A 13,715-nucleotide genomic window follows, 5' to 3' on the forward strand; every position below is an offset into this window, starting at 1 on the left:
CCCAGAGATTTATTTCACTCCTTTCCGCTAGCAGATGACTAATGAATTAGTCCTAATCTTCTCTGCCTGTATTCTGTATCTTTTTGTTTGTTGACTAGTCTCAGCCCAGTCGCACTGTGGTTGCTCTGCTGTTTGCTGCCCGTAGCAAGATGTTCTAGTATGAAGGGTGGCTTCTGTCCGTGCTGCCTCTTCTAACCTCCACCTCTGTCCTACCGTGCCAGCATTTACCTGCAGTGTCCCTGCTGGGCAGCAATAGCAGAGGCACATGTGCGTCTATTTGTCCCCGTTTAAGAGAAGAAGCTGGAGTAAGTAGCCCCTCTGACCTAGTCTTGGGTAAGGGCCCAAGCCCTTGTGTTGTGTACTGAGCTACCTTATGAGCTGCAGACAACTCGTGGTCGGTTTTATCAGACTTCTGCTTGTTCCTCAGGCTTATCCCAACAGGACCTTCTGGTTCCTGTCCCTTGTTCCTTCTGCCAGGGGAAAGCACTAGTTAGAAGCTGTGGAGGCTGTCTACGTCGAGTGACTCATGCATGTCAACAAACTGGCTAATTCTGCCTGTGAACGGGTATTTCAAACCATTGTAGTACGTGGCCTAATCCAAATGAAAAGTATTTTGATTTCCCAACCTTTCCTCCTCCATTCCCTCATTTCTAACAGAGCCAAATTATGACATGACTGTTGCTGCTTATTTGGGTGAAAGTTGAAAGATCTATTCCTAAGTGAGCTCTCAACTGATGAGTTTCTGTTTCAAGATTAGTGGAAAGGTGCAGTCTGGAGGGCACCATAACATACCACAGAGTAGCACTTGGTATAGCTGATAGTATGAGGCAGCTTTATCATACACAATATAGGGAACGATTGCAGAACTGCCTGAGGAATGTGTCCTGCCCCACACCCTCTGCTTACAAACACCCGGCGATGGGCTGACTTCCACTGGACTCAGTGAAAACAGAAAATCAGGAATGGGGGGTGAAGGAATGATTCTCTTCCAATTTAACTTCAGTCCTCTTTGCTGTTTATATGGTGATTCTCCAACTATAAGGACAGGACTGCTAGACCATGCTCTGACTCTCTGTCTGTGTTGTCTACATGCTGCCATTTTCACTTTAGTGGCTATCCTAGATGGTCTCTGCTACCGTTTCCCATGTTATTTGCCATGTGCACTACCTGCAAACAGCAGTTCAGGACTTGAAGAATTTGAAAGCTCTTTGTCAGCTCAAATGCAAACCCATCTGCTGCCAACACATGGTGAATTGCAAATAGTGGCGGTCTGGTTTGCAAATATAAGCCAGTCACAAGCCGTCCATCTCCCTAGGTGGGCAGATCCATTTTCCTAGCACCCAGTGAACCCTCCTAGTTCTACTTCCTCCAGATTTTGGGGCAGGATTCCCTGCAGAGCTGAGTGCGGGATGTGCAGGAGGGCAGGGTCTCTCTGAATCTTACTTCTCCCAATGGACTATAGGAGATTATGTGTGGACCTGAACTTCAGATGAGTTAGATGTCAAAAAGCAGATTCAGTATACTTTTTGCCTGGAGCATTTCCCAGTTGCCTGAGAACATAGCCTGCAAGAAACTAGTTATTATATTGTCCCTAATGCAGCCTCAAAAGTTTAGAGTGGAAGTGATTAGACATGTGAGCCTTGGTTTGGGAGATGTACTTGCTGTCTGCCAAGGGACGTGCAGACAATCACGTAAAGCAGAAATGCACACACTCACTCAGGGTCATTACTGGAGAGATGAAACTCCTATTGCAGTGACTCAGAGTAGCATTTGCATATCCTTGATCAAGAAGAAAAGAAAAATGGCTGGGAGCTGAAGGAGGGCGGGCTGATAGGGAACAGCCAAGAAGAAGAAAGGCATAATGAAAAGTGGGTGAGGCTTTCCTCTCCTGGGACGTGCTGCTTCGCACCTGGATATGTCTGCCAGGCACAGCCCAGGCACAGCCCACTTGCCACCCCGCTTGCAATATTCCCATGCAGGCTGATACAAGCCAGCAGGGGCTGTGCGACCTGGCTCTGCCTTGTCTGGGCTAGGCGAGCCTTTTGGGACCTGCGTTTCAGCAGGGGGGATTATGCACAGAATGGCAGAGTTATCTGTACATATACTCTTACGCCATTAAACTAAAAAGATGGATGTTTAATTTCCCCTTAGTCCGGTTCCCAGGAGTCAGATATTATAGGGCTATTGACTTTTGAGATTTTCTATTAGAGGAATAATTGCTGAAACCCCATGAGGTTTGAAATAAGATACGGTATTATTTTCACACACCCACATGCACACAAAGCAATTTTACTAACTGAAATTAAGATTATTCTCCTTAATTAACAGACACCATAAAAAGGTTACTGCTTAAAGTGTAAACTGAGAAAGGGATGGAAAGAAGCCCTTACAGTGACACAAATGAATGTTGTAGTACTTCTAAAGGCAGCTCAGTTCTTAAATAGTAAGATTAGGATAAAAGAGAGCATCCACATCGGTGGCAATTCTTTTCTCCTTTACCGTGGTGACAGACACATGTGTCCAGCTACATAAACATGTAACGGGAGATCCGTATGTTGAAAGAATTCATAAGGTGCAATGAAGCATGTTTAGTTTCTGTTCCTAACAAAGGGCTTGAATCCCACTTCCAGCTGGAAATCTCATCGCTAGCAATGCCTGTCGAAGGAAGGACTGGTTCTGCGCTGACAGGGGGAGGGAGGGAATAGGCAGCTGTTCCAGAAAGGCTTTAACTAAAGCAATCGTCTGAGAAAGCATAGGGAAATTCACTCTTGTGCAGAGGGTGTTTGCGAAGTTCCTTTACACCACTGAGGGAACATCTCTAGAAAATCTGAATATGCTAACCCACCTCCGTGTGTCTTTCTGGCCTGTGTAGTAGGGCTGCTCGCTAGTTCCCCTCATAACCAAGAAGGGGGACCGTGAAGTGCCTGAGGCCCGTGCTCACCGTCAGAGACCACACAGGTACAACAGAAGAGGCCTAACTGTTGTTCAGAGACTTGGCCTGGACCTCCGTCCTGTGGACCTTTCAGCCCTGCAGAATAAGCAGAGGTCTCCGCATGCTGGCTGGAGTATTTCTGGGTCAGAGCTGGCTACTCTGTAAGACAGCTGCCATGTGAGGGTTTCAGGGAGTCTACCGCATCTTTTTAGATCTTCTCCAGAAATACCGGGAGACCATAGCCCTTACACGAGCAATACTCTGATAGAGATCAGTATCCTACAGCTCCTGTGGTGTGAGGCCATAGGGTCAGGCAGCTTTCAAAGCACATTCAGTGAAAAAGGCATAGAATAAATGTGAGAAAATGTTTCTTTACACTTTCCTAAGAAGTTTAACATGGTAGTAGCTGAAAACTGGCAACCATAAGGCTTCACAGCCCTCCTGTGAGGTACTGAAGTATTTTTTCTTTTTTTCAGCCTGTCTTTCTCAAGATCATCTTACAGACATACGGTAGAGCAGACAATAGAGGTTTTATTATTGCCAGGTTCTCTCTTTTTCTGTAGGCCCTGGATACACATTTTCTTTGCTACCCATATGAGGCAGGTTAGTTTTATTTCCTAATGTTAATGTAAGCTCTGCTGTAAGGATATGTTGCAACTGGATATTGATCTGATTAAAAGAAACAGGATGGGCAGTTTATATTCTTCATGAGCCTCATCTTTCCTCTTGCACCAGCAGAGCTGGAGAATGGAATCACAGAATGGTTGAGGTTGGAAGGGACTTCTGGAGATCATCTAGTCCAACCTCCTTGCTTAAGCAGGGTCACCTAGAGCACATTGCCCAGGATTGTGTCCAGATGGCTTTTGAATATCTCCAAGGATGGAGACTCCTTTCTCTGTCTCACTCCACTGCATTTTTCTTGTCTCCTCAGCCCCCTCTTACAGTGAGGCCTTTGCTCCAGTGCATTGGCCTTTCCTATGTCTGTTTGCTGGATGGTCTCTTCCCTTTCTGTGTGTGGCAAGCCTATCCCTCTCTGTTCTCTTTCTGTTGCTTTCCTTCCTTCACTTTTTGAGGCCTTTCAAAATAATTTTGGCTGAAGATTCCTAAAAGAAGCTCAGAGGAACCTAAAATCACAAGAAAAACAAAAAAAAAGTCTTAAGTTTCAAACCTCCAGGCTCAGACTCATGCAAGGCAAGGGAACAGCATAGGAAATTGCATCCCAGTTCCCTGAAGTTTAGCAGCATTACCAGCAATTAGAAAGAAGGTTATAGAGCTGAAATGCCACGTCCCAGCTTGACCCATCACTGTTCCAGTTCAGTTTGATAGAAATGCCTACTTTATTGCATCTGATCACCCAGCGCATGAGCTGTCTAATTTTATCTGGGAGAAGCAGAAAGTGTGGCAGTTCATTTCACCACCTTATCATTCTCATCCTATACTTATCATTTGCTGATGTTATTTCATGTATAACCGTCCTTTCCATCAGACTTTGCTGTTTGTCATGTAGATACTCATTAACCAGTCGAAGGTAATCATTTGGACATCAGTGACTTAGTTTCTTATCTTGAACATATATTGTGATCACATTTCACATGCATACAAAAATACACTCACGCTACAAAAAAGGAGCCCCTGCTAAGCCCAGACAGGAGAACAAACACTTCAAATCACAGACAACATGTCTGAGGGCCTCCCTACTTTTGCACATCTTCAGAACAATTTACCAAGAGGAAAAAAAGAGCTGGGGCTGTTTCATTTCTAAATACACAGATCCTATGAAAGACTGCTCTAGAGTCACAGACCAGTAACTCTCAGTCTCGAAAGGCAGCTGTGATATGTTAGTAAATGCCTATGTCCATGCAAAATACACACTGTAAAAACAGGGCTATGTGCATGGAGTTTTGTCAGCAGATGCACTATACCATAACAGTGTTTGCATGTAGGTAGTCCTCAAATCTTTGCCATCCTCCATCAAAATGTTCAAATCACTGTTCTGGCCGAAGTTTATGGACTTCTCCCTTATGCTCTCCTCTACTACACAGAGTAGTACAGCATCACAGCCCTGTTCTCATCCCTTTAATCCACATGCCAAGCTAACGGCTCCTGCAATCAGGTAGTTAGCAATGCAGTGGGAGTCGTACCTGACCTGTCAGGTAGACAGCCACACGCAGGGAGTCATTTCTTTGAGCGGAAGGGAGACCAGGGCAGTGTGAGCTCCACACCTTCCAGCCAGGCTCTACAAACAGTGCGTTACACAGACTCTTACCTTCATCCCCCCATTGCACGAGCCCACCCTTCACGCACTTGTCTTATCACATGCCTCTACATCCCATATGTTGCAGGGGGTCCTTTGGCACTCTCCATCAAGCCCTTCTGCATGGAAAAGAACACAGCAGAGAAAAACAGTTGATTTCAAGGGACAACCACAGAAAGAGGGACAGGGCGTGAGGTCTGATGGCTCAAGAAAAAGATGGAGAGGGCACCAGGCAGAGCACCCCAGACAACACCCGCCGATACTAGAAGGCATCCAGAGAGCTGTTGGACATGAGTGGAAGCCAGTCTGTGGCTGTTGTGACCACAATCCCCCCTCTTGATAGCGTGAATGACAAGGGGGTTGTTGAAGAAGCTGTGAGTTAATAGGACAATTCAGACTCTCTAATTCCCTACCCAGCTCCTCTTACCACATAGCCATAAGTGCTGCCTCTTCGTTGGCTGCTTGGGTGCTCAGGAGAGCGCATCCTGTGCAAGGCCTACCCAGGCATTACTGCAAACCTGCAGTCACAAGGCAATCTTACCCCTAAGACAAGGGAGATCTGGTTATGCTCCTACTCTCTTATTCCATTCTCCTTTCAGCACTAGTTCCTGAAAAGGGATCACATGTGTGTGGAGGTATTATTAGTAAAGCTGCCTGTATTTTTTCCAGTGAAAAAATTCCATAAAACCTCCCTTTTGCTCCCTTTCTGCACATCTTTAATTAAAATATTTTTGATGCTTTCATCTTCTTAAATACAAAAATGCTTCATTTTCAATTCCAGAATCCCAAAGAGCAATATCCATGACATTATTAAAACAAATATAATAAAAAATACATATCACTTTGGGGGCAGTTCTGCTTGTCAGGATTATGTTATATCTGTCCTGCAATGGCACATTTATGAACTGAGGAAAGAAAAAACAGCCTGAGGAGATCTCTGAAGGTTGAAACTGGTGGTCCACTTAAGCTCTTTCACAGATGACTGTGGCGGTGCTGCTGAAAGCACGATAGCGGCGGTTTAAGCTAATGAGACTCATTTAAGCAAAGGAGAAAAGCATAAAGAGCAACGTGACACAGGGACTGCTGTTTATTGCCAGTGCTGTTGAGGGTAGTCAAGCATACACATTGGATTTACATGATGGATGCCACGAAGACAATGAATCTCTTCAACCAATAAACCGGAGCGGAGCAGCCAGGGCCAGCTGCTGCTGGCAGGTTGAGTCTGTGAGGCCGTTGGATGATTATCCACCTCCGTATAACCTTTAGAGAGTCAAAGAGAGGCATAAATGAGCAAAAAATACATTGTCTGTGCAGAACTGCAACTAAAAAAAGTACCAATTTTGGCCTTGAGATTCAAACAACACAGGAAACACTACTAACATCAATGGGAGATGTATTGCATGATCTATATCATGTCAATCTTTGTACAAGTAGAATAAAACCAAATCCATAACATTTACTTACAGCACAGTTAGTCAGATACCAATATTAACCACTTTAAACCTAAAAAGTCATATCATATGCTGCTGCAAAGACTCACAGTTGGCATGTTTGAGATTCACGCTTTCAAGATACTAGCCTCAGAAGAGGACTAGCCTACACACAAACACTCAGTTCATTTAGCCAGTAATGATGCAGCCCATGTTGACAAAAAAATTTGATCAAATCCCCTCCCAGATTACATCAGCTATAAAAATATATATAAATGGGTCCCTAACGATTGTCTGTGTTGCCTCTCCATGGAAAGCTTTTCTGGCGATATTGCTATTTTGGTTCACATTATGATTCTTTCCCACTCTAAGTAATGGCAGTGAATTTTTGTATTGCAGATCTGCTATGACCTGGAAGTGCCAGGGAGCATGGAGATGTCTCCTGATGTGTTTGGATGAAAGCCAGGGGTGGTCTGGCACCAGTTTAGATGTGTTGACCCTATGCTTGAACTCTTCTCTTCAACAAGTGCATCTTGCCAAAAGTGAGGGCTTTGGTGGCTGGGTGTAGCTCTCAGCTAACCTCATGAAACTTCATGTACATTTGAGCTGATAGTTTTAGGTGGCATTTTGCTGTGCCATATGGGTCCAGGATGGTGCTAGCTGAGGCCTCACTGGATGGTGCTCTATGTCTCAGATGTGGACTTCCTTGTGCACAGAGGCTGCTGCTGCAGAAGATGGGGAAGATGAGGGATCCCTGCGCAAGGAATTTGCCTGCTGTTTGCTTGTGTTTAGAAGATCAGGACTTTGTGTCTCCACTGAAAATAAACAAGAATAGGCCAAGAAATATCTGCCTCTGGGCAATATCTTTTCATATGAGAAGCAAAATTGTGATGCTCAAGCAGCTGCTAAGTGATGTGGAACACAGGACGGAAGCATTGTGAGCTCTTTGCTCTCATGGGTTGAATGTATCTCATTCACCAGGACATAGCTGGAACAGGGAACCCACCGGGCTAGACAATGTCCAGCTCTGACCACTGTGCAGCAATCTCATGACTTGGAAATACTCACTCAAATCTGTTTGTCACATGAAGAATCAGTGTGTAATTGTTTCTTTTGGATTTTGCTCCTCAAACTGTTTATAATGAAGACTAAGAAAAGAATATTGTTTTAGCCAGGCCACAAGGAATATGAGATGTTTATTTTTATTATATTCTTCTTACAGGTTTGCAATTATTTTTGCTGGCAAAATGTGATTTGAATTTTCATCTTTTTAATAAAAGAAGGAAAAAGCCTATTGCACTTCATATTTTTCTTTGGAAAGTGTCAAAGGCCCATTATTCTGTTCTACCTTCCTGTTACGTGCTGCATATTGGTGGTGAGCAGGAGTTGTAGCATATCAGATTTCAAGAAGAAAGTGAACTTGCAGTGCCTTAGATGCTTTTTTCTGTTTCACTATTAATTCAAAGCATAAAACTGTCATCTGATACATCACTCGTAATAGGAGGATCAGAACGTTTTTGTACGTGCCTATGCAACACCTCGGCTTTTACCTCATGCTTTGCCATACACTAATTCATATGCTGATGGAGGGAAAATCACTGTTTACGTGAAGACCATGTCCTGCATAGGATGTGGAGGCTTCTCCTACAAACATGAAAAAAACAGGGTCCATTGCCTTGCTTTACGTTAAGTGACACAGTTTCATCTTAAACAGTGGAACAGTCCTTGTGGACAGCAGCCAGAGAAGTGGTCATCAGCTGAGCTAAGCTGTTCTCATAGCTATGTGTCTGGCCTGCATTTGCGTGTTTTCACTGTGATTTACTCTGTATTAGAAATATGAGTAGTTTTTTTCTTGGGGAGGACAAGTGTGTGGGTTATGGGGTGGTGAGACATTGCTGGGCCGTATCCTGTGGCTTCTCTGATTTCTTCCTGAGTGCACTGGTGACATTCTCACTTGGCAAACCTCACGTCTCCTCCAGCAGTTAGCTGTCTGGCCTCCTGACTGCATTGCACAATGTCACCTTCTACCCAAGACAGGCTCCTATTTGGCTTCAGCAACCACTGATGACCTTTGCAACAGACTTGGGATGCTGGTAAATGGAGACCTTGGATGTTAAAGAGTTTCTTCTAAGGTTAATCTAAGTACTGGTAATACTGGAACAGAATCCCATATTCCTGACAATTCATACCGGCTTCCCCAAAGGATTGGCTCCACAGAATATAGAAGATAAAATAGTGAAATAGTCTGTGGGCCAAAAGCTATCAAACCAATGAGCCACAATGTCAAGTTCTCTCTGTTTTAGTGTTGATTAATTACTTCATGTACAATGTTACAGATTAAACATCATTGGAGCAGTTGTACAAAAAATTACCCTGTAAACTACTAATTAAAATACTCTGTGGACAGAGGGGACCTCTTCTGAAGAAAATAGGGACACTGAGCCTGTGTTTCCAAGGCTGTAGATTACACTAATCAGTGAGCTACTGGTTAAAGAGCAATGGTAGTTTGGATATGATTCATTTCACCTGTGTTTGACCAGCTTTTTAGCTTGGTGTCTAGTCTGAACAAGCCAATGGGGAGGGCGACATTTCAATGGTTCGTGCTTTTTCTAAGGAAGGCAAACAGGGTAAAGAAATGAGGGGGATGGAGGAGCTAAACAGTGTAGCAAAAAGGGGAATGGATATCAGGAAAGGGACTTAGTAAAACCAGAGGAAGTTGTAATGTTCCAAAAAAGTCACAGGGCAACGTACCAGCATCAATGATGGAGAGAACAGGAAGCTGGGGGCTGCAGGGAGCAAACTGCTTTGCAAACCATTGCAAACTGCTTGTGTATGCATGCCTCCCCTACGATCAAACACGTAGCTGAGAAAAGCAAAAGCTGCTGACATCGTGGATCTTGATGGGGCTTAGGTCTGAGATGGCACTGAGCTCTTCCGAGCAGACGTTCAGATGGCGGAGCAGGTAACACCATGGAAAGCATAAGATGCCGGTAGTTACTGCTGTCTTCAGACTCAGAACAATGATTTGGAGTAACTCTTGGCACTTTGATTGTGGTTTCCCCCGTGTTTTTAATTGATAAATGAAAAGGAAGCCTAAGCTTTAAAAAAATGTCAGCAGCCACCCTAAATTGTGCTTGCACAATCACACTGAAGGCCAGCTTTTATTGTAGATGAAATAAACAGCTTTGCTAACTATAAACCCTGCCTTTACAAAACAGTACCAGGAATGAACTGTTTGTGGCAGACCTCTGGTCAGGTGAATCTATTTAATGAATAACAGCTATGAACAGGCACTCAGCAAAATTTTACGTAAAGACAGAGGATTGGCCCTTCCCAGGGCAGAGTCAATGGGGGAGTTGTAATGTTGACAGCTGACACAGGGTCAGCTGCTTTTCCCGTGTGCTGCAGAGACAGCTGTGCTGCAGCGCACTGTTGGGAGAAGCAAGAATAGTTGGCCTTGGCCTTTTTTTTGAACTTATCCTGTATGAAGTAAAAGTGGAATTAGTCGCTGCCAGAAGGCAGGTCAGTCACCTGCAAGCAATGCAAAAGCACCTATGCAAGATAATCCGTCCTGTCCTTAAAAGGGTGTCCAAGACAATTGAATCATCCTCCAAAAGTGTTTACTTTCCCCACTGATCACACAGGGAAGCTAGAAGATTAGTTTGTATTAGATACCCAGTGTTTAGGTAGATAAAATAAGGCAATTCCATCCTTGAAAGTCCTTCTATTAATTATAGTGGGAGATAATCTAAGCCCTTTTTATGAGCAGATATTATAGTGAAACCTAGCAGCTAGCTTAAAAGAAGTACATGGAAAGCCTTTGCCTGCCCCAGCTTAAAAATCCCTACCATCCCACGTGGGGAGAAGAGCACATAGCTCACCAGGTTCAGCTCCATGTGTCCATGGCGAAGAGCCACGCTGTGCAAGCCCGGGGGTACCGTGTTCATCCTCCAGCGTTCTCACCATAACTAGCAAAGCCAGATCCTGGGCTACAGCCAGGACTACGAGGCATGACCTCAGTACAAATTATAAATCAGGATCCAATTAGCCAAAGGCTCCAAGTAGCTCATACAGAAACTAAGCATCACTTTCATGAAGTGAGAAAAATAAGGAAAAACCCCAGTGATGATACTAATATTTGTTTGTGCTTGTATTGCCACTGGCAAAGAAGACAGAATCTGCCTGGCTGAGGCTGCCAGAAGCTGGACTGTTTTGCCTTCATGTAGCAGGGAATCAAATGGATTTTATATGTCTCCGCCTGGAAACTTGCTCTCAAGAAAACCAAACCTGTTTTAGTTCCTGTTTGAAATGCAATGTTGCCCATCACTCAAAAAATTAAATGAGCTGCTGTGTATTGACCAAAGGATAAAAGTATCCACCTAGTTGCTGTGGAGCTGCTGGAGCTGCGGTGCCAGTTCACACCTCTGTGCGTCTCTGAATACCAGCATCACCCACCCGAGCACTTGGCTGCTGCAGGCCCAGGCGCTGCACAGGACCTAGGTGTGAAACACTGCAAAAACTTGCTGCGGTGTCTCCTGAGGTGTCTGTGTAGGGAAATCTCCATAGTCACACTGGTATTAGCCTGTTGCTAGAACTGGGCTGCTCAGAGTCCTTCTGGAGACACTGCTCTGGAGCAGAAGCAGATTTCTGTCCCTCCCCTGCACCCAACACATTACTTGTAAAGGCAATAAGGTTTTTAAAAAAGAAAAAAGTTGTTTTTTCAGGGACAATATCAGACCAAAACATTCTCATATCTTATCTCAGCTTGTAGATAAACAAGAAGCTTCTTAATACTTTTAACAAGATGAGCAAATATGAACAAGAAAGAATGGTAGTTTGGTAACATGTGAAATGCAATGTTTTAGGAGCAGTCTCTAAAGATTTCTTATCAAAAACCAATTGTTTTTTGACAACAGTTTTAATGTTTTAAGTACATTTTGTTTTAATAAGTAATTTGTTTCAGTAATTAATTAGTTTCATTTAAAATAGGTTAAACACAGTGGGTTTCCTAGTCCATTAGAAGAGAGTGAAATTAAAGCATGATAGGAATGTAAATGGCCAAATTAAAGTGTAAGATTGATATAAACTGAAATCTCAGATCCATATGTAATGAACTGCAGGTAATTATTTTGACTCCTTATTTCAACAGAGAAAACTCTAGATCAAAGTAAGTGCCTTGGCATTTGAATTCCTTGATCTAAATATACCTGAGGAACCCTAATACCCCTGAAACTGAGACTGGAGAAAATTTGGATTTGAGCTAGACTTTGAAGCTTGAAAACTCATTCCCACAGCAGAACTTCATAGATGAGTCCCATGTCTCCCTGTGGTTGCTGCTTAGGACTCAGTCCAGTTTATATCAAAATAAGTGGAGAGTTTCCTGTTGATTCTATCTGGTAGAGGACATAAGGGCCAGAAACAGCTAAGGTTCCAAAATCAACCAAAAAGCCTTTCTACCTTTTTGGTGCTTCAATGCATCAGACTTGTCAGGCATGATTTCTCGGCCACTGAAGGCCCCAGCGGGCTGGTGTGTCTGGTTTGGATGAGGTGTTATGGGTGAGGCCACATCCTCCAGCCTCACCTTCAGGCTACGTGCACTCCTGCGTCTTCTCCTCTTGTGGCCAAGGTGCCTGTCCAAAACTGCCCAAGCTGAGTAATCAGTGCTCAGCTCCTTCCTACACCCATCAGGATCCAGAAGCTCAGCAGGAGTTTGCGTGCAAGACCCAGTCCCTTAGACACTCTCAGGGCACATATAATGCAGCAAGTCTCACACCGAATACAACTGCGGTACCTTTCTTGAAGGCGGTGGTCTCTACATTTTTGACCAGAACACTGAATAATCTCCTCTACTGGAGTGCTGCAACCAAAATGGAGTTAGATGTGCTCCTTTGACACTGAAGCTCTGGCTCAACATCCTGTAGGGCAATGAAGCTCTTGCTAGGAGGTGGGGGGAGGAATCCCACCCCACGGTAGTCTGTAGCCTGGTATATCACACTGCTTAGTATTTGCTGGTTTGAATCATCCTAGGTCAAACCTCAGTTTGGACTTGAGAGCTTCCACTTGGGCAAATGCTTAACCACAGAGTATTATATGAGGTGAACACCCAGAGCATTCCTTCTTAAAGGGAATGGCCTGTTTTTCTGAGGATTGCGAAAGCACATTCTGGCACACCAAATGGGGCAGGACCCTCAGGTTGAGCTGGTGTCCAATGTAGTGTCAAGACTGTGACTGAACATAGGGAGTAAGTACCCAATTGCTCAGGCAGGGCAGCTGAGCGCATGTGCAGAAGCTGATCTGTATACCACCCATCTGGGTGGTGCTCAGAGATTATTCAACTTCTACAGCTACTGAAATCCTGGTTTTTACTCCTCAATCCTTTATTGCCAAAGGCTCATACTCAAAAATTTTAAGTGCAGTGTTCTGAATGTATCCCTGAAGCAGTCCAAGCCTAAAAGGAGAGGAGGGCAGAGCTTAAGGCGAGAACTGATTGACCAGGATGTGTAAAAACATTTCATCGGAGTAGCTGAGAGTTGTACAAAAATAAAGGGAGTAAACAAATTGCACTGGAAGATTAAGATGACCCAAGACCCCAATAAATGCCTGACAAGATTAGATTTTATTTTTTTTTGTTTCTTGAGGTCATACTGTTCTTTCATTCTGGCAAATTTATTTAACTATATTAACCTCCTCAGATATATTTTATGTACAGTTTCCATGTACTAGAGCTAAACCCAGGTCAGCCTTTAATTTTGCATCATGAATGGATGCCTCCTTGTTTGACCAGTGAGTGACCTCCCACTCCACCCCAAATAAGTATGAAATGTTCATCTCCTTGGCAGGAGCACTACCTATTGTTAGGGCCTCAGCCACGTTGTTCTTAGTGTACATGTACGTAAGCGTACAGGTCCAGGGGTGTGAGCAGGTATGTGTCTGCATGCGTGTGTGTGCATGCAAGACAACTCTGTTAAAATTAATTGCCTTGGATCACATAACCTTCTGGATCTGTTTACATTCCTGAGGCAAATTCCCTAATATATCGGCAGCTAGACTGTTCCACAGCCTCTAAATACACAGCTTTGGTATGCTATCCACCTTTCCC

The 13,715-nt window shown here is 44.0% G+C and overlaps 1 long non-coding RNA gene across 1 annotated transcript; it reads right to left on the minus strand.

Annotated features, from left to right (window-relative positions):
* Positions 1-6,255: 6,255 nt before the first annotated feature.
* On the minus strand, positions 6,256-10,620 carry LOC135327366 (uncharacterized). The gene is made up of 2 exons (XR_010387485.1): positions 10,498-10,620; positions 6,256-6,446 (listed from the first exon to the last, which is right to left on the minus strand). It is a non-coding gene; the product is annotated as an uncharacterized LOC135327366 (long non-coding RNA).
* Between the last annotated feature and the right edge of the window lie 3,095 nt (positions 10,621-13,715).

This window comes from Dromaius novaehollandiae, chromosome 2 (assembly GCF_036370855.1).
Source record: "Dromaius novaehollandiae isolate bDroNov1 chromosome 2, bDroNov1.hap1, whole genome shotgun sequence".
Classification (NCBI taxonomy): Eukaryota; Metazoa; Chordata; class Aves; order Casuariiformes; family Dromaiidae; genus Dromaius; species Dromaius novaehollandiae.